This window comes from Haemaphysalis longicornis, unplaced genomic scaffold (assembly GCF_048455015.1).
Source record: "Haemaphysalis longicornis isolate Haplotype H1 unplaced genomic scaffold, Haemaphysalis longicornis Haplotype H1 scaffold_80, whole genome shotgun sequence".
Classification (NCBI taxonomy): domain Eukaryota; kingdom Metazoa; phylum Arthropoda; class Arachnida; order Ixodida; family Ixodidae; genus Haemaphysalis; species Haemaphysalis longicornis.
Genome location: NW_027526446.1, coordinates 693,137 through 715,175, shown reverse-complemented (window position 1 = coordinate 715,175; position 22,039 = coordinate 693,137). Strand labels below are relative to the sequence as shown.

The 22,039-nt window shown below is 45.7% G+C and overlaps 1 protein-coding gene and 1 long non-coding RNA gene across 6 annotated transcripts in view; one reads left to right on the top strand and one right to left on the bottom strand.

Moving 5' to 3' along the window:
* The window catches only part of LOC144150852 (uncharacterized), a gene marked incomplete in the record, with an annotated part of 193,540 nt that overhangs the window by 132,392 nt on the left and 39,109 nt on the right, over window positions 1-22,039 (bottom strand).
* Window positions 8,656-13,092, top strand: LOC144150855 (uncharacterized). Its single transcript, XR_013318582.1, has 2 exons — window positions 8,656-9,843; window positions 13,003-13,092. It is a non-coding gene; the product is annotated as an uncharacterized LOC144150855 (long non-coding RNA).

Here is a 22,039-nt window from a genome sequence, read left to right as displayed (position 1 = left end):
CCGTTCTTGAGTTGTAACCGAGTATGGTTTGCGTGGGAATGGGAAAGGAGTTTGGAACAAGGGGTGGGCCAATTGTTTAATTATGAGCCCCGCCTGTGTGGTCTATGAATGGCCAGATATTATCATTATGTGTCCTTCTCTGTCTCTTTGGTTCCGCCTTCCTTGGAGGCGTGGTTTTTTAAATAAAACCAAGGTGTTTGTTGTAGAGAGAGGGGGGAGAGAGCCCCGCTTGATGCGGGCTCGTCTTGAGCTCTCCTCGAGCAATGGTACTTCGATGTCTGTTGCAACTTAGCTGTAAATATTGTAATAAAGTGTAAACTTTGTGGAGTGGACCGTCGTCAGCTATGTGCCATCGATCAGCGAGCCATCTTCAAAGCCAACATCATCATGATCGATCTCATCTATCAACGTATTTCAACTGCCTTTAAAAAGCGAACGTTTGTACCCTCGCACGCAGTTTCTGCATGCCGTATTTACAAATATAATTATTTACGAGTAAAACTTGGTTTCTAAAGAGCACGATCATAATCCAATTTCATTTCTTTTTGTTTACATTTACTCGGTCTACGATTACACTTGGCACTCAACACAGGCGGTGCAAAAAAAAAGAAAAAAAGCCTATTTTGTGCATGTTGTGCTCGTGTATTTATTTATTTATTTATTTATTTGTTTATTTATTTATTTATTTATTTATTTTATTTATTTCACGTACCTACAGCGCCCGTAGGGCATTATTGTATGAGGGTTATTTGGAACAGTATACAATACATAAATTTGTCAGTGTGAGACAAACAACAATGAAACACTTATTTGAACATCAATACATGAGGCAAATAAAATCTGGAAAGAAAATTATACAGCATGCTCTATAGCCTCAGCAAAATTCGTGGCAAGAAACACTTCGTTCGGGAGGTTATTCAAGTCACTAATAGTGTTTGAAAAAAAAAAATGAATGTTTGAACACATTAATGCGACATTGGTATTCTCTAATCTATCGTGCATTGTCTCTGCGTGCGGATACACAATATGGCTGTTTTAAACCTGACATTAAAACTATAATTACTGGTTACAAGCCGATCAGTTCGCTTTTGAACTCTCTAGGTTTACTTGTAATATTGCAGTAGAGGGGTCCCATGCTGTGCATGAAAATTCAAGTACTGGTTTTATATTTGTGAAATAAAGCGTTTCTTTTAGTGTTTGGGGGCATCCTTAAAGTCCCCCTGGAAGAAATAAAGACGACGCTATGCCTTGCTGATTATTGCGTCGATGTTGGTGGTCCAGTCTAATGTTTCTGTGAGGACCACACCAAGATATTTTGCCGTGTCTACAGTCTGTATTTTACTATTCTGCAACGACAATGAACACTGCACTTTGTTTTTCTTGTTCGTAAATTGGACGTGATAGCCTTTGGAAATGTTTAACTTCATCTGCCATTCTGCACACCAAGTGATAATTTTGTCAAGGTCTGTTTGTATTACCTCGACGTCTTCGGCACATTTCACAGGGTGATATATGATGCAATCGTGAGCGTATAACCGTACAGTGCATTTAAGTCTGACGGGAAGATCATTGATAAAAATAATAAAAAGTAGTGGCGCAAGGACGGAGCCATGTGGAACTCCAGATAAAACACTAACAGGAGATGAGGAAACAGTATTAACAAGCACCTGCTGCTGGCAATAAGTCAAGTAGTCTTGACGGCCTAAAAACAACATCTTGTAAAGTAGAAGATTGTGCGGAACAACATCGGAAGCTTTTTGTAAATCTAAGAAAATAGCATCTACCTGCACACCTTTGTCGAAGCCTAGAGCAATATCGTGAATAAACTCAGTGAGTTGCGTTACGCGAGATAAACCTGACCGAAACCCATGTTGCCATGGCGTGAAAAATTTATTGTCTTGAAGGTGCTTGATTCTTAAGTCTTAAGTTTTACAGCAAACGCAAGGTTAGTGAAACTGGTCTGTAGTTGCAAGGTTTGTCTTTGTCACCGGTTTTATGTAGGGGTGGGACGTTCGCTATCTTCCAGTCTCTGGGCAACGTCGCGCAGTTTAAAGGTAGTGTGAACAGTACGACCAGAAAATGTGCGATATAGGCTGCACAGCGTTTAAGAACTTGATTTGGTATGCCGTCAGGGCCATGCGCACAGTGTGCATTCAGATTAGCGAGCAATGATTTTACCCCTGCCTCAGTTATCTGAATATCATTCATATTTAAAAGTTGCGGAAAGGGAGTGGAAATCATGAGTGGGTTTTGTTTCGGAAAGTATGAATTAAAGCATTCAGCTCTACCATTAACGGCTTTTATTATCACACCGTTGTGGGAAAGAGGTTGAATGCTGACAGTCTTTTGTATTATTTTTTATGTATTTTGGGTTTGTTTTGATTATGTCAGCGAGAGACATTAAATACTTGTGTTTTTCCTGTTTCATTTCTTGCTTAAGTTGGGCTCCTTTACTTTTGCCAGCAACGATGGCTGGTTTGTTCTGCGGAAGTTTTTATACAACCGAGCTTTCCTTTTACCGATGTACGTAGTTCTCGTGTAACCCATGATTTTCCACTCCGTTCATTTGCTGTAACCATTTTTGACGGGATAAATCGGTTTACAAACGTTAAAACTGTCTCTTTGAACAACGTCCATAATAACTGTTCCATGTTTAAATCGTGGCTGCGGTCTAAGAAATGTGGCAAAGACGTTAATGGCGTCATAGTTACCTTTATCGTATGAGAACACCTTTATTTGTCGTGCTTTGCTTATTACTATGCTCTGACATATTACCGCACCTACCACCACATCGTGGTCGCTAATCCCAGGTGTTGCCATAACCGACTTCAGTAAGTCCTTGCGGTTGCTGAGTAATAAATTAAGTATACTACCGCCTGAGCGGCCAGACGTGTAGGAAATTCTACAAATTGAAAAAGGTTGAATGTTCCAACTATTTCACAAAGAACTCCATTGATCTCGGAACGGTTATTTTCAACCGGACGGTGGTCTCGCCAAGTGACTTCGGGTAGGTTAAAATCACCGCCGAGGAGAATCATCTCAGCTTATACAGCAGTGAGTGATCGTGTGATATACATTTTATCGCTCCCAAAGGTGTTTTTTGGCCAGACATTAACTTTTTTTTTGCCAAGTTAATAACGAAACTGGGCAGCTGCGGTGACACCAAAATATAGCGGGTGAATACGGAAACTTTCAACTGCCTTTGAGAATTGTCGTGTAGATCGGCGGAACTCCTACCAGTTCGAATGACATTTCAAATTTCGAAGGCCTTTCGACTCAGATGTCCTTTCAAACGCTCAGCACGGGTAATCGGCTAAGTTAATCGGCTCGTATTTTTGAGAGCGATTGTCTAAATTGTATCGAGTCTCTAATCTGCGCCAGTTCCTTCGGAAGGTCATTCCAATCTTTGTGTGTGCGAATAAAAAAAAAGTGCTTGACCATAACTACACCCCCAAATGCGAAACTTGTGCCAAGCGCGAACTGCAGTCTGCTCGGTCACAGCGCATAGCTGCTGCGTCCAAGGAAGCGATCGCGTTATCAGCTAACGCACGGCGGCGCGCGCTACCCTGCCGTTATCTCACAGCGCGTCGCTGCCTCCGAGCATGTTGTTGTAAATCGTGTTTGAACCTCCCGCACAAACGTCACGTGGGTCGGATGAGCCACGTAACGAGGAGCGTGTCTCACTGCCTCCCCGTCACACGTTCGCCAAGCGTCGCCGCCGACGAGCGAGCGTCTCGTGCGGGATAGCGTCACCAAATAAAGGCTTTTAGAGTATCGACACTCTTTTCTCGCAGTGGTATGTGCCGCCAGGATTTTCATTGGTCGGTCGGCACCACGTGATATTTGTTTACATATGGGCGCAGCCATTTCGTTTCACGGCTCTCTCTCTCTCTCTCTCTCTCTCTCTCTCTCTCTCTCTCTCTCTCTCTCTCTCTCTCTCTCTCTCTCTCTGTGCTGCGCGGACGCTAGAACAGCCGGTCGCATTCTGCACGTCACAACCGGCAGCGGTTTCGTCAGGAGAGATGGCAACACTGCAAGCCAGGAACAAAATGGCCCCCAGACGCTTCCGGGTGCACGAAGTGGCGGTACTCTTAAGCGTAGCTTATTTAGAGACGTTAGTGCGGGCTCAGCATACTGCCCTCCCCCTCACACTTTCGCCATGCTTTTCCTCCGCCGTTTTCTTTCAGTCTTCGCTCGCTAGGTTAAAAGGCCGTCTCCGCCGCCAAACCGCAATAGCGGCCGCCAAATTGCCGCGCACTAAAAAGAGCGTGCGAATGTAACAATGTTGGGCCGGCTGAACGATACTTGGAATTTGTTTTACAGTGCCTTGAGTGCACTTGGGTAGCAGGGTTGTTTGTTTACGACAGTGTTTTCCATTAGTAAGAAAGTTATATATCCAGGCCAATACAAAGGAATCAAGGTTCAGTTGTTTCAATTTATGTATTAAACGGCGATTTCGAAATCAAAGGATATTTCGTCGGTTTGAATGTTATGGTCAAGATTGGTGTGCAAATCGGGAAGGAATGCAGCCACTTGTGTTTCACACAAACCTTTCCGGAAACCGCGCTGTAACTGATCCATGAAGTTGTTGTTTTGCCCAGGTGGTTGGAACAACAGGGAAAATGATATGCTCCATAATATTTGATGGAATACTGGTCAGTGATATTGGACGATAGTTACATGGCGATGATTTGCTGCCGCTTTTAAAGATTGGGACGATCTTTCCGAGTTTACATTCCGAGGGTATTTGGCCAGAGGACAATGACTGTGAGAACAGCATCGTTAATATTGCCCTTGTCCCATCCGTTGTGTTTTTAAGTATTTTTGACACGATGTTATCGGGACAAGTTGTTAAAGAGTTCTTCAAGTTTTTTTTTTATTAGGTTGGTGACTCCGCTGCTGTCAATTGTAATCGGGGGGCACATTATTAGAAATGACAGCACTGTCCGCTGCGAAGGTAGTAGTGCGGTCTTTCGTGACCACGGAACAGGATGTGTCATTGAGTACATTTGCACAATCCCTATCAACTGGCGTTTCGTCAAGAGTTGCAGGATAAAATTATAGGAGAAGTGGGCAGAATTGTGGTTCGCCAAAACTGCTTGGGGTTATATCTTCAGCATGCTAGGTAAGCTGACTAGAAAAAAAATGATATTCGGCAGTGCTAATGGCTTTTTTGAGTTCTAGTTCAAAGTTGAGGCAAGCTTCCCATATTTAAACGTGCGTTTTTTTTTTTCTTGCCTATCATTCTTTTATTTGTGCTAGGGAACCAAGAGGCCGAAGGTTTTTTATTGTGATTGTTGGTATAAATTTTTCACACAGTTCGATTATTTTAGATGAAAGAGTACGCCAGTTCTCTTGTAAAGGTCAGTCGTCCAATGCTTCTTTCAAAAAGTGGCAACACTCATTCAGTCTCGCGTTAATAGCTTCCCGGTCATAGAGCTTCATTTGTTTGTATCTGGACTTCTCAACTTCGACGTGCATTGTAAATGTTGCTAGAATAACTCCGTAGTCTCTTAATTTGCGTACGTGTAAGACAGATTGCCGGCTGCTAGGGTCCGACAAAAGTATTCGGTCCAGAACGTTTGACGTGGTTGCTGTTTCTCTGGTAGCCTGTGCGATTACTGGAGTTAGCTGATAGTTTTCTGAAAGGTTTAGAAATTCATTATGATTGTGGGTAGATGGTACAGTTATCACGCCAATTAATTTCAAGACTGTGTTTGTTTCATAAATTCTGTCATGCATTGCACCTAAACCATGTTATCGTTCCAGCTCATCGTCTTTCATGCCGTATCAGCCACTCGAAAGCTGTTTATCCGCCCCGTGCTCATACCACTGCCCATCACTCTTCTTTTTTTTTTTTTTTTTTTTTGTGCAAACATTAACAAAATGGAACGATATTCCTGCTGACGTCGTGCACCACTCCTGCATCGCCCATTTCAAAGAAGCCACCGAACAAATCATCTGTTTGTGAACTGCCTACCCCCTCATGTAACACCCCTTGACCGGGGCCCTTGAGATATTATAAATAAATAATGTTTGAATAGTTAAAATCACCGACGAGAATAAAGCTATCTTTTGGAATTTTTTTGTGTTGGGCGCCGTTAAAATGGGTAGGGGAATTGCAATACGGCTTAGGAGGGCGACAACACACGCCACATATCGTAGTGCCACGAGGGCTTACAGGGCTTACATGAGCGCTTACAGGGCTTACGCACGCTATCGAAAGTGCTTCAAGCGACAGTTTATTCCTCTCTTGAAGTAACGCGCAGAACTATTCACTGTTATCAACACGCCCCACCGTGTTGATTTAATCGCTCATAACGATAGATCAAAAAGTTCGGGAGCGCTGGAAAGATTTCGTAGTCGATAAAGTCTTCGTTCCAGCGTATCTCTGAGTATGCACAGCTACGGAAAAATAAAACACAAACGCGGAAATGTGATTGAGTAAGCGCACAATTCCTCGTTGTAGAGTAAACCAAAATCCCCACGCTACACATCACGGATGAAATAAGTGATAATTTCGAGCACCAATTACATACTGCAAGAGTATTCTTAGACACTGTTTGTTTATTACACTGCAGGCGTGGCCAATTCACCTGAGCGTGGTCAAGCAATGGCCCCGCAATTCCTTATCGGGCTAGGACAAATTCCCCTGGTCGAAACAAATTTGGGATTAGAGGAATTTGTCTTTGCCGGATAACGAATTACGTGGTCATTTCTAGTACAGGGAATTGACCACGCTCAATATAATAAACCAAAAAAAAAATCAGACACCACGTCCCGCAAGGATCTTGGGCCAGTTTCATTCTTACTTATTAATAAGTGATAGACTTGCTTCTTACCCTTACAAAAATGGATTTTGAGTTTCAATTCTTTTCCTGTTGAGTTTTAATTGAATCAACAGAAACTTAATTCAAACTCAATTGGCTATTGAGATGTGTCAGTAGAAACTCAAAAGGATTTGTATTGAGAAAACGCAATACAAAAGCAATTGACACCAGTCTATTGAAACTCTTTGGAGAACCAATTGACAAAACTCATCAGGCTGAAACATACACTTTGAAGGGCTATTTTTTTCAGCGCTGCCCACTGTGTCTGCTGAATTAAGACTACTAGGTAACTTTTATGTTTTTTTATTATACATTGACATTTCTATTGAGTGCAGTCAATAAAAAGTCAACAAGGTTTCAATGGACAAAACTCAACAGAATATCAAATGACTTCGTTTAATTGAAACTCAATAGAGTTTCTACTGACAAAAATCAAGTAAAATTGAGAGTCGAGCTAGTTGGTGCTACGTTGTTTAAATATATACCAGTGTCCTTCTTTTTTGTCCATGTTTTATGGTTCGAGCTTAATTTTCAAAGCTGATAAAACTCCTTAGGCCAGTAGCCTTTACCAGCAGCATCTTCGATTGATTGATTGATTGTAGGGTTTAACGCGCCGACGCAACGCAGACGATATGAGGCGCGCCGTAGTGGAGGGTTCCGGATTAATTTTGACCACCTGGGGATCTTTAACGTGCGCCGAAATCTCGCACACACGGGCGTTTTTGCTTTTCGCCTCCATCAGAAAAGCGGCCGCCGCGGCCGGGAATAGAACCCGCGACCTCGTGCTCAGCAGCGCAACGCCTGGCAGCATCTTCGCCCAAATAATAATTATACCTGCTAAGTGGGGAAATCAATTATATTGGACAATTTTTTACTGCATTTCCTCAAATACTGCCGCAACATGCTTTGCACAAAACAATGGAAATAAACATTGACAAAACTCTAGTGACTCATCTCTTCTGGCACGTGACTCCCGCGGAATCGTTTCCTTGCTATAGCAGCGCATTTTCTTCTTTATACCTTAGCACGCATTGACATAATGAGTGAGCAATCCCCACTACTGCTGCTAAGCTTCCGCTTTAGCGGCAGTGGACACATTCGAAGTCAGTCTTCCGGGAAAGTTGGAGCGGAATCATGAAGCCGGCATATCTCGCCGGGAAAAAACGGAAAGGCGGGGGGGGGGGGGGGGGGGGGGAGGCTACACATCTCGGGTCCCAGTTCTGGGGACAAAAAAAAGTCGTCACTCCCCCTACCTCTTTTCACACATACAATGCTGTGATACCTTGTGTTCCGGGAAGGTAGGTGGGGAGGAGGTACATTTAAAACGCGATTCAATCTGCTACATCTACAAAAGGCATATGTGACATCGCATCCTAGTGCGATGATTCAGTGTTTTTCTGTGGAGGCACGATAGTAACAACGCTGTTTTGCAGAAATGAATACTTATCTCACAAACCCAAACGCACAAGAATATTCCAGTGACGAAATTGTGCCGATAAATACTCAGAAAAAAAAACAGCAAAACTTTGGTGTAAATCCCTAAACTTCGAAAAAAGAACAATTAAATTTTTGTACACAGCGAACTTTTAAAACAAGCGAACGCAGGCTTAGCCTCATCGTCGTTCACTCGTGAACTTCATTACTCCAGTTATCACTCGCGCACCCCGCCGTGGTCTGAGCCCAAGGACGCGAGTTCTATTCCCCGTCATACATAACTTTCCTTGAGGATACCGTGAACTGTCTATGATAACAACAGTAGAACAGCAATGTGGAATGCAGAGAATTCCACAAGGAGCAAACGCGCATTTACGCTCTATTAAAACAGGTGAAAACAGTTCTTTCACTGCAAAAGAACTCCGTACGCCAGTCCAAGGCGCCGCCGCTCACACGAACTGAACGAACGAACAAACGAAGAAAACAATGAAGAAAGACAAACTGAAGCGCTGATTAACAACTCATCTTTACTGCACAGGGTCACAAAAAGAAAGAACGAGCCTGACACTGCTTCACGCCACTACAAAGAAAAAAAAAAAGAGAAACCGAACAAATTAGTGGGCTGGCGTGCCGCTTGTTACACTCCGAACCGCTCTCTCGCTAACGATGTCAACACGTCCGCGGACTACGTTTCTCAAACACAAGCGCCTAGCAAATATCTTGCGCCCGCAAGCAGATCAAGAACTTTGAAGCTGTTTTCAAAGATTGGACTTTCCAGAATTCTTCCGTCCTCTCTCCTGCTGCAGTTCGCCGAAGCGGGCGCCCGGACACAAAAGACGTGCCATCCACCTCCACACCCGGCGATAACCAGTTCTTTTGGTTCCTCTGGCACCCTCCCACGCTAAGCTGAAGTGACCGCGCTGTCACGAATGTCTAGTACGCGGCGTTGCCACTGCCGCTAGTGGCGCTGACAGCCAACATTGCGACCTCGGCGGAGTTCGGTTATCTGCAATATAATATTATTACTGCTGCTAGAGGGGTTGGTAATAATTCTATAAAAAATTATTGTAAATATTAACATAGGACTCACAAGCCGCCGTAGGTTTTTTTGATATCTCGTGTCAATGTTTTCACGCTCAGTTTTCACAAGAATGCGTAGCTGTGGCATAGCCATCGCAAACCGACTTGAAACCAAGCCAATGTCGCTTGGTCGCAATCCCGGATGTGCGGGGTCCGGCGTGGTGCGGTCGTGCGGTCGTTCTCGCTGTTCTGTGCAAATTTATAGCTTTCCTCGTGTTGTTGGCGATTTATGTGCCGTGTGCGAATCTTTTCAACCAGCATCGAAGGTCAGACATTGCAGTGCAGCTGGCGATACATCGAATTTATTGAAGGAAAAGCCATCGTATGCGCTCTTCTACCGCCGGTGAACATCCTTTGTGTGTCGTGTTGTTGTTTGTGCGCTGTGATCGTACGGTGAAGAAGCTTGCGAAGTGAGGTGTTACCATCCCTGTTAGCCACGCTATGGAATCCGTCAATTTCACCACGCTGGGAGCCCCGCTGGGAGCGACGTTGTTATAAGGTAAGTTCATTCTTTCCGAGCGCTCCTGTGCAGTGCGCGTCAGGCTTGTCAAGGGCAAGCGAGCACGCGGCTTCGGAGCATGCTGGCGACATCTGCTGATAGCTGCTGGGTTAGAGATAGCTTGCCATTGCGCGTGCGTGGATCTCGGACAGGCCCTGGCCGGTCGTCGTTCAGCTTTGGCCTCTAAAATTTGGAGACATCACCACCCGCAACGGGTGCTTCTTTTCTTCGTGCCAGCCGTGAGCGGTGACGCCGGAGATCAGTGCGTAATTTGACGCGGTGCATTATCACCCCAGGGACTTACGTAATCGCACAACAGGTTCGACGGAAAGCCCTGCAGTGAATTCTTGTTGCGGGCTTTCCGTTTGGTGCGCTTGAGATGCTGAAGATTGGCGCTCGTTGCTTTATGCGATTACGTAACTGCCTGCGATAAACGCGTCAAACGGCGCGTCTATCTGGCCTGTCACCGCTCATGGCTGGCACTGGGGAAGACCAGTGCCCCTCGTGGGTGGTGGCGTCTGCAAATAACAGTGGCCCATGCGAAATGACGACCGGCCCGACCCTGTCCGAGATCCGCGCACGCGCAATGGCAAGCTATCTCTAACCCAGCAGTTATCAGCAGATGTCGCCAGCACGCTCCGGAGCCGTGCGCTCGCTTGCCCTAGACAAGCCTGACGCACACTGTACATTTCATCATGACAAATGTTGTGCAGACCTTCCTGAATGGCGATACTCACGACTTGGTTATTTGTCGGTATATGAACAGTGTTTTTATTCCCGCCGTCTCCAGATCGACCTAAAGGGTATGATTTCACTTCAGCCTTGCAAAAATACTGTACGTAAGTGTAACAAATTGAAGGGGGAGGCTATTGTACCGGCACACAACATTTTGACATCAATCAGTGTTTTACTGTCTTCCGCGCTGCTGTATTGCTTTCGCGTGTTCTATATTTGTATGTATCTTAAGCTAAAGATCTAACAAAACCTTTGAAGGCAATTGACGAATGAATAAAATCCCAGATGCAGTGCCGCTACAGAACGGAGCAGCAGCCATGAATTACCTAGTACGAAGTGTCATAAAAAAAGAAAGAACACCATGATGAAGATAAATAAAATGTTTGACGAACGAAGTTAACGAAAATGAAAAAAAAAATGAAAGAGGTTCAATCGAACAAGTGCCTGTCGGATCAATAACAAACGCACGAATACTGTGCCATGCAAGCACACCTGACAGCGCTAGGCTGAGAGGCAGATCTACCAGTCACAAACAGGATAGTGTGTTCAACCAGTTAGGAGACATGGCGGTAAAATATACTTGCAAGCTAAAGTGCTGGCAGCCAGCAATATATTTGCGTATCAATTTGAACGATTGCTTGGAGAAAGAGCGTTCCCTGAGTGCAGAGCAGTGACAAATGTGGCCTAAACCGTACTTCATCCCAGCTAAAAAAATAATGCCCAAGAATATAACAAATTCATTGATTGCTTTTGGAAAATAGAGACTATGTATCCGCAGAAGGTAGGGTTTAAACCCAAAACATCTTTACACAAGTCTGATGTGTTACCTCGGCACCCTAAAGGCAAGCAGACACTTTGGCTTTAAAACCAATGCAGAAAAAAACCTGCTGCGTTAGTAGTAGTTGGAAACAGACTGCACACTGTTGTCATATATTAGTCTTTTACCACTAAGTGCCAATTCTCTCCATGTATCTCCGTGAATTTCTCATTTGCCAATTTTTGTCACAGGTGCTAGGCAGCTTGCGCTAGAACATGCACAGGCGTCAAACTTTCAAACTGATGAATACCAGTTTTGACTTAAGCACTTGCTCGACTTGCTAGCGTAAATTGAAATTTGCCATTGCTTCTAATCACAACCTGCTGACTGCCTTTCTCGGAGCAGTTTTGAATAAGTTGGGCTGAATGTGGTGTGAGTAATAGCAAAATCACTGAATAACATTTTGGCTGAATGTGGCATCAGACGTGCCACTGACTGATGCTACACCGGCATTGCGCGAGGGCTTAGTCAATCTGTTTTGACAGATGTTCTGCCTCTAGGAATTACCCAAATGATTGGTCGGCATGGTATCACTATACTGTTTTAGTGCTGCTAGTGTATAGAAAATCTCGCCAAGCAAAGGGATACAAGCTTTTAAATTGTTTCTCATTTACAGAAACTGATGTTTTTCCCCTCACCAAACAAAACTGTTTCGTGTTCTCCTTGTGTGTAAACTGGCATTAGACGGCCTTGTTATACTGGTATACCCCTCTGGCATTGTTATGATGAAGGCAAAAATGTGGATATACCCATGTCTCATATGATCCCTTTAAGCTGCTGCTTAGTGCTACTTGTTTGGTAAACGTACTGCAAGGCACACACCATACTTCAGCGTTACAAGAGTGTAAAAGACTGCGAAATTCAAGTTATGTATTTTTCCTGTCACATTCTTTTTGCCACGTTTTTTTTCCATCACGGTTCATGTATTTTTTTCCACTAGTCGGTAAGCACAAAGTATTATGTGCTCATCCATTCATAAAGCCATTTGCGATGATTGCCTGATGTAGTAACTTTAGATTACAGTACCATCTGATCCTAGTTTTTTTTTAATCAAGGCTTGTTTTGTAAACAAGTTCATGCAAGTTGACAATTTTCTAATTTTGTTTTACGAGATTTCAAGCATTAAAATTTCAAAAAACAAAATCCACAGGTTCACAGGTATGCTTTTGCACAGGTTTGGGGTTTCTCCTGTCAGGTAGTGGCTCTACCAGTCTTTATAGGCCTATTTGGATTTCTTTTGGGCCTGAAAGATGTGGAAGACACGATTACGGACCCATGCGGGTGATTTTTTGGCTCCCTGCCGCCTTGAAACATAGTCGTTCCTGTAGATTTCAGGCGCCTTAATGCGGAAGGCATTCAAGTAAAGGCATTCCACTCCCTACCAATTGTAGAATTAATTGATGCGGCTAGCTTGGCTTACGGCATTAAAATCTGAGGAAAGCTTATACATTTGTTAAACTGCTATCTCCCTGCTTTCCAAACATACAAGCCAGGTAACTTTTAAAATAGCCAGGTACTTAAACCAGCATGCTTAATGAGAAGGGATGCAATCATCATTTCGTACTTGACTGGTGCAAACAAACAAGTCTGTTTCTTGTATTTTGCAGGCTACACAGTCAAGTAGGCAAGTGGACCCTGCGAGGCTCCAGCCCTCCCGTGATGCTTTCGTGAGCAATAAAGCAAGCTTTGCCATGCAACACCTCACTATTTCGCCTGCTCATTGGACACCTTGACGACAGTTTTTAGAATGCTTTTGCAATATTGAAGCAGACTTAGTATATATTTAGTACAGTTAACTGAACTTTACTATGCAATTGTTGAAATAACTTGACAAAAAACTAACAGGAAATCAAACGGGCTGTCTTGAATATGCTCAGTAGGTTTTCATTTGACATTTCTCAACAGGAACTCAACAGGAAAATGAATAGAGAGTCAACACAGACTCAACTGGAACTCAACAGACTTTTCTCAATAGACTTTCAATTGACACGTCACAACAGGAACTCAACAGGAAAAGTGTATTGAGACTCAACAGAAAGTCAATTGAAAATCAACAGACATGTTGACTATAGTCAATAGACTTTCAATTGAAACTCAGCGTTGAGTTTCAATTGAAACGCGGCGGCCAATTTTCAACGAGAACTCAATACAAAATTTCTATTCAAAGTCAATTGACTGTCAACACAATGTACTGAGTAAAGTCAATTGACTTTCAATTCAATCTCAATAACCATTTTTGTAAGGGTACACCAACGTAGAAGACGGCCGTCCGTCCATCCGTCCGATCTTTCTTTCTTTAGTTCCTTCCTTCGTTCCTTCATTCCGTTTTTTTCTATCCGTCCGTTCTTTCTTTCCTTCTTTATTTTCTTTTCTTTCTTCCTTTCTTTCTCACATAGTCGACTCTACTATAAGGCCGGCAGCAGGTGCAGACCAAAACACGATCGGTCTCTTCAGATTTCCCTCTTACGACCGTCCACCACGTAGCGTAAGAACGCAACTCCCCAGAGGTCCAGTCTGAGCGATAAGGGTTGCAGAAATAAACAGGCCAGCAACTCTCGGAATATTCAGCCTGCTAAAAGGCGCCTTTTCGCGGAAAAAAGAAAAAAAAAAGCCGGCCAGACGATAGCACCAACGAAAGGCCGGTATTCAGCGTTGGTTTTTAAATGCAGAGCATTTCTTTAACTCACGATGTCACCCGTTCTAGTTGTCCGTAGTAGTCCGCACCCCTCCCCGTACACTATATAAAAAAAAATAATACTTACCGGCGCCTGGTTTCGATCCCTCGGCCCTGCGGGCGGAGCGCAAGGTACATGGTGCTCTACCCACTGCGCCACAAAGCCGACACAAAATGGAGGGCTACGAACGCGCCTTATATCCTTGACTGATTCAAACTACGTCAAGAAGCTGCTGATACAACGCATTCACTACCTTTGGGCGGAACGCGAGGTACATGGTGCTCTTCCCACTGCGCCACAATAATCATACCCACCTGCTAATAAATGATGTCACGTGACCACGTAATTACGTCTCCTCATTTAATTACAATACAACAACCAACAGCAACAAGTGCAACAACATTAACGTAACGCAAACTACTTAACGCCGTGCGCCCCCGGAAATGCTCTGCATTTGATCGTGCCCCTCGCGAGGGGGATGTTCAGTTTCCTGCCGCAGCAAGAACCAGGCGGCCTCCTGCGCAGACATTTTTCTTGTGCCGTAAGCACGAGGCACCATCTATACCCGAGGTTGAGCGGGGAAAGAAGCAGGCAATCAGAGTTTGATTATGAGAGTGCACCGAGTAAGTGTTTTCTTACAGACCTATAAAAAGAGCACTGGGAGGGGTACGATTTAACGGAAGGGGGTAAGGCATTCCAGATGGTGGCAGCAGAAAATAACAGTGTTTGTTTTCCGTAGTTGGAACGGACAGTTGGAAGTAATATATTATGTTGCACTGAAAACCTGGTGTTGTTTGGGTTAAGCAAACACGTTCTGTCAAAGAACGGGAGAAATTCAGGCTTATCTGGTAAACGGGAAATAAGTACATAAAACTTAAAACTTAAGATCAAGTTCGAGAGAGAGGGGTAGGATGCCAAGGTGGTGGAAGATGGGTTTTACAGTAGATCGGCAATCACTGAATGTAAGCAGACGAACGGCTTGATTTTGAAGACGACGCAGTGGTGCAAGATGGGTATTATACATGTTGCCCCAAGAAAACAAACAATACGTAAGGTGGCTGTGAATGAACGAGAAATATAACGATCGTAGAAGGGACAATTGGAAAAAATAACTGGTTTTAATGAGGACACGAATGCCGAATAAAATTTTAGATGTAACCGATCTTACGTGTTTGTCAAATTTCATAATTTTGTCTAGGATAACTCCAAGAAACGTAGTAAAATCTGATGAATAGCTGACGTGATTGTCAAAAATGATATATGGTGTGTTTGTAAGGTCTTTGTGAGCGAAATGAAAGATCATGAAAGTGGTTTTTAGCCTGTTAATTTGCAACACATTTTTCTCACAGCCTCTGACTTTTATTGCGCAAAATCACCATACATAACTTGTCACAAATTACCCCTAAATTTATCAACCAACACTTCGTCCGTTACCTTTGCTGCTAACTCCGCTTTGCTAGCTTTACCGCAGCACAACCGTACTTGCAGTGAAGAACGCTGTAAAGGCAAGTCTGGAAACTTTCGCGGGAACGGGCATCATAAACGGCCGGCCACTTCCCTGCAACAGCACGAACGCTTCAAGAGGGCCTTTGCACTCTCCTGATACCGCTGGCTGCGCAACGACAAAAGCGCAGCAAGGACGAAATGACGTGCTCCGGCGTAACCGCGTAAAAGACAAGCGGAGTGCGGGAGTCCGCTCTTGTTTTGTTAATCATTCTCCCAAACCAACGTGAAAAGTGGCACTTAGACATGACGTCACCATCCCGTGGGCAGTAAAGGCGCGCATGTGCTCCGACTTTTCCGGCGCACGGGCACGCGACGGCGCGGTCGGCGACGACACGTCGGCGAGACTACGCCAGCGGCAATTCCTACCACTGTACAGTCCAACACGGCCGGCGCAGCGTAACCAGGCCGGCGCATGCGCAGAAGGTTTCGCGACTAGTGCGCCGATGGTCGCACCAAAACCACACGGTCGTAGACCACAACGAGGTTACACCGGTGTGCAAAGCGTTTCCGGGCTATGGCAGCCTCCAAAGTGTCGATTTTCACCCACTTAATGGTTAACAGGGACATTTTGCTTCATAGCGCACAGGTCGCATCTCAAACAGGCTACGATGCGCTAAATTTATCCCTGCGGACTCGTCAGTGGGCCGTCATAGCCGACGTTAACAAGGGAAATAGCAGCTGCGCACGAACTGCCCTAGTTTAAAAAAAATACGGAAAAGCATCGCAACATTGCCTACACATTGTATAGGTTCATTTGGTGATCTCGAGCTTCCAAAGCAACCCAGGGTCTCCTTCAACTCACTAAAAGCCTCTAGGGTATGCCGAGATCCTTCTACAAATATTTCCGCAGAAAAAAAAAAGGATAGAAGGAATGCGTAAAAGAGAGCAAATCGGGCCGAGACGCCCTCCCGACAAAGTTCGCCCACACGCTGTACGCAGGGCGCGGTAAAGCGGACGATTTCGTCAGAACGGTGGGTGCCGCAGTAACGCCGAGCGTGTTGTGGATTAGCGAAGGCGGCGTTGCGCGCCCGCCTCCTTCCTCTCCGTGCACGCTGTACTCACACCATGCCCTGAAGGGAAAGCGACCAACGAAGTTGAGACGCAGGCGATTACTCATCCATTCTCACTACGCCCAGCACATTTATGAAACCATCGAGGCGGGGAGCGGCCATTAGGCTGCGGGTATGTAACGCGGCGTTGTACCGCCCGGAGCGCCGCCTCGAGCCTGGGGCAGCATATTGCGTTTCCAGATTAAAACGAGCGAGCCAACGCGTGCAGCTGCAGGACAAAACAAGCCTACACTGTCCGAAGGCCGTTATTGGCCCGCCGATGTACGGACGCCTGGCTATGTGGTTTCTTCTTCCGGGCTCGACCAGAGGAGGCGTGCACGGGGATCAGCGTGAGAAAGCGAGGCGCCGCGGCCAGCGCGGCTGCAGTAACTATAAATACCTCTCCTAGCTGCGCGGAAGTATCGCACGTACGAAGCACGGCTCAGCAGAGCAAGGTCAGTAAAAAAAAAAAAAAAAAAAGAAAGAAAGAAAGAAAAATCGCCGCTCGCTCATGAACAAGTTCTCAGCGCGGGAGCCGCTCTTTTGCATAAGGCGCCCTCGAGGAAAGCAATTAACGTCTCGATCGGGAGCACTGACCCCTCGGCAACAATAGAGAGTTTTAGCTAACCGTTTTCAACGGTCCGCTCCGGTATCGGCGGCACGGTCAGCGCGACCGTAGCCAATGCCGTTCGCGGCCAAGCGCGTCACGCATGCGCAATGGCGCTCCCGCTTGCTATCGAAGCGGAGCGGACCGTGAAAAACGGTCAGCTAAAACTCGCTAATATCTCAACACCAAGCACTCGTCCGTGTGACGGGGACGCATGCAATGTAAAGCGTCCAGCCTGTTAAGCCCACATTCCTTAAACGGACAATGAAGTGGTTTGTGAACACTCTCGAGGGCACTTGTGCAGATTAAAGTCTGCGGTGAATAGGCCATGTTTCGACCACTCTGCGTGCGTTTACGCGATTTAGTAGAAAAAATATAAGCAGCACGTGGCTTAGCTCGACTATGCCCGCATATACGTAGCGTGAGCTAAGGTTCAGCTCGTTATTCTTAGCTTTCCTCGTCGTCTAGGATTAACTTGATGACCATGCTTACTGCTGCTTCAATGACACACACACGGTATACGCATTATGTGACACGTGTATATTTACCAAGCGGCTCCGGCGCAGCGTCACCAATCGCCCCAGAGCTAAGCTGGTTCCACAGGCGCACGCCGGTGTTGCTGCGACGCACGAGCCATCGGTTGCGCACCCGGCCACCTCTCGCATGATCATTAAGTGGACCGGGCCGCCACGTGCGGAACGGAGGTCGACGAAGACGCTGGGCGCGTGGAGTGTGTGAGAGACGCCGGGCAGCGAGCAACGTTCTGTGCGCCGTGTAACGTCACTGCTCCTCGCACATGCGCAGCACGGCTCTCCAGGAGCCACGCGAAACTGCTCAACCTCGGCCAGTGCAGCTCACGCTACAAAATCAACTCGAAAGTGCTCTTCTCCCTTCTGCATCCCCCTTGCCGACTGGCTGGAGTGCGCCGACATGCCGAAGGTTCTTCAGAAGTCGATCGTGAAGTGAAAACTGAGCACCTACAAGATTTGCGCCTGGAAGGATTCGGCTCGATTCTGTTAGTTTGCAGAGCGTATTAATCTTAATAAGGTCCACCAATGCAAATAGCTCCACACTGGGTGAGATTCGTATATTGGCGTTACGACGCTTCGCTGGCTAAGTTGTAAGCTGCATATGCTTGTCCGACTGGTGCGCTTCTAGAAAGGCCAATTGAAGGCAGGAGAAGAGTCGCGGAGAAGATGTTTTAGGAAATAGGGAATTGAAATCAAGCGAAGCTTTTATTGCAAAGCGTAATACCAAAGTACGAGAAGCAGTTTCTGCGCAGAGTGACCGGTCAGCAGCACGATTACGCATTTGCGATCGCTTTTCCTGCCTAACAGACGCCGTCGCTAATGATAAGCTATTTGTGGAGATAGGGAGAAGCTTACTATGCAAGCGCTATTCACGAAATGCTCAGCTATTCACGAAACAGCTGTTCGACACGAAGGGTTCGTCGTCAGATTTATATGCACCGTTATGTTCTTGTGGTTGAGTCGTTTAGAGCATTGGGTGTAGCGCGCCTCATCGTGCCGGTTCTAGCCACTGGCAGTATGTTTCCTTATAGTTAGTTGGTTTCTTCGTGCAATGTCCTCTATACTGCATTCACGACTTGTCGCCGCAACGTCCACTGCTCCACGAGCGAATTGTCAGACTTCGTGCGGACGGACACTGACACGCTAGCGAGTTTTCATTGGCGTAGTGCGGACATATATCCCACCGACAGATTGCAAACATAGTGCCGGCTGTCTGCCTGGTGCGAACGCCCCTCTTACGACACAGGGACGATCTGCGGGAAGGTAGGGGTGAAGCGCCTCGCAACTGAGCGCCTCCGACGACTCGGAGGGCGTTCACCTCGGGTAGTGAAGGATACGATACGAAGCGGTGCTTACGGGCTCATTCGACCAGTTCTGCAGCCGACAACATGGCAGAATCGCGGCATGCGGATTCCCGAGATATCGAGAATGCGCGAACAACGAGAACTTCGGGTGGGAGGCGTGCGTTTAACCGAATTTTAAAATCTTGGACATTGTCCAATCACATTGAAAGAGGAGTTCGCGTCATTCGGGTTACTGCTGTAGTTATTGCGGCAGCCGCAGACGTTGCATGGTATTTTTTTTTATTTCAGGCTTTACAAATTACATACTGATTTAGCGACCGGATAAACGATGTAAAGTACGTTTATTTGATCCCATCTATGAAAGCACAAACAGAAGTTGGACCAAATCCCTTCAGTGTCCCTTACAGCATTTTTTATTTTGGTGGACAGTGCGCCGTCACGACCAGCAACAGTCTCCCATGGGACTTAAAGTGCGGTCGCTCATCCTCTCAGAAAACCCCGCTTCTGTGGAGAGGCTTGTACATCTCAGGGGACCCCGGTTCGATCTGCGTAGCGCATTTGGGCTATCTGAGAGGCTAGTTCACGAAGCACTGCGACAGCTCTTAGTCACCAACATCCCCTGAGAAGAGTGTTGCCCCTGAGTGCCCCACAGCCAGACAGGCACAAGAATTGACGCACGTGGAATAGCAGAGCAGAGATGCTTCTCCAGTTCAGAAGTGCACGTACGCACAATATATCGTCACTTGACACGAAACTCGCATGTGCCAGTGCGATCTGGAAACCAAGCGCCAATCACTTCCGAAGATTTTTCCTGGCAAAAGCCAACCGGTGAACGTCAAGAGGGCAACGAGTGTAGGGCACAGAAGTGTGGGGCCAACTTTTGTAGCGTGAGCTACACTGGCCGAGGTTGAGCAGTTTCACGTGGCTCCTGCAGAGCCGTGCTGCGCATGCGCGAGGAGCAGTGACGTCTCACGGCGCACAGCGGGCGCGCCGGAGCCCCCGCGACTGGACTGGATTGGATTGGATTAGATTGAATAGGATTGGATTAAATTGGATTGGATTGTATTGGATTCAGTTGGATTGGAAATCGTTTCAGCACTAAGCATGATCATCAAGCTAATCCTAGACAACCAGGAAACCTAAGAATAGCCAGGTGAACCTTATCTCACGCTACGTATATCCTGGCATAGAAGAGCTAAGCCACTACTATTGTTTTCTCTCCGTTTCGGTTGCGTCGCAAAACCAGTGGGCCATGACGATAGTCGTTCTGCTAAAGCAGAAGGACTATCAACCAGCACTGACGACTGTTCTTTTGCCAGCAGCCTTCCGGCAAACCGAAGCGATTGAGAACAGGGTTTCCAATACCTTGCTCCATCACGATCACGAGCCGGCCCACGTAGCCCCCAGGACACTTTCCTCCTTGGGGTGAAGCTATAGTGCATTTCACAGGCCGCGGGCAGCCCCGTGGATGCTACACGGCTCTCAAAAATCCGCCCGCATCAGAGCGCCCAACTCATCGCGAGATTCTAGGCTGCCCTGCAGGTGATTAAAAGCCACAATAGGTGTTCAGGTTTTCTCTGACGGTTATCTGACCTCCGCTATCTTCCCACCACTTGAACCGAAAGGCCCCAGGACTACTGTCGCTTTTCGTCCGCAGGACACCGTAGAATATTACGGTGAGTAATACCCCGACTACACTAGGGTCCGGATGTCATTTAAACCAAATGTCATTTGACTCAAATGGGGTGCTTCAAATGCCTTTCAGAATCCGCCATGCTCCACTACAATTTCGATGGCATTTGAAAGCTTTAACAATCGCTCGCCGTGCTGCATGGCGCTGCTGCTGCCAAGTTCTGTTTTTACACAATGCAGCAATCAAATTTAGCAGCAGTCTTTGGCATTAAATGATATCAAATTACCAATAACGTAAGCTTTGACAAGGTTTTTGCTCGATTCTGAATCGCAATCGAGGTTTTTGTGCTGTCTGGCCACACTGGTTTGTCGCTCGCTCGCACTGGTGCTGATAGTACGGAATTATTACACCTTGATATCACGAGTTAAATGAAGTAAACGAAGTTCTACAAGTGAGAATATTTTGTTTTTTTAGGTACGCCAGTGATGTATTTGTTTATGCTGACTTGGAACACTGTGCGCGAGAGTGCTAGAAATGGCATTTGACAGCCCAAATGTCTCTCTGGGTGCTCACTTGGCTCAAATGATATTTGAGCCAAATGGCATTTCAAAATCCAGTGGAGTAGCACAACTTCGCATTTGAGTCAAATGACATCTGGTTCAAATGACATTCGGACGCTAGTGCAGTACGGGTATTAAACGCGCTCCTTGGGCGGATTGTTGTGAGCGCCCTGTAGCAGTCACGGTGCTGCAGGCAGCTCATGAAATGCACATTATATATTTATATATATATATATATATATATATATATATATATATATATATATATATATATATATATATATATATATATATATATATATATATATATATATATATATATATATATATATATATATATATATATATATATATATATAGTAAGGAAATGAGGGGCTCGTTGAGGAAATACAGAAAGATAGGTCAGCAGTCTACAATGCCAAAGGAGGCATAGGGGTGTGGTTAGGCTCTTTTGTTTTTTACTACGGTTAATGAAGTAAACATTTTTTTTTAATATACAGAAGAAAGAAAGAAAGAAAGAAAAACACGCGCCCAGAGTGGGGACCGAACCCACGCCTTTCGATTACATTCGTAAGGCATTCGACATGTAATCGAAAGGCGTGGGTTCGGTCCCCACTCTGGGCGCGTGTTTTTCTTTCTTTATATATATATATATATATATATATATATATATATATATATATGGTCTTCCTCCAGCACTACAGTCCAGTCCTTGCAGCCCGAGATGTTTTGTTCCGCTTCCAAATGCATAAAGTGCCTCTCATGCCCACATGACGAACG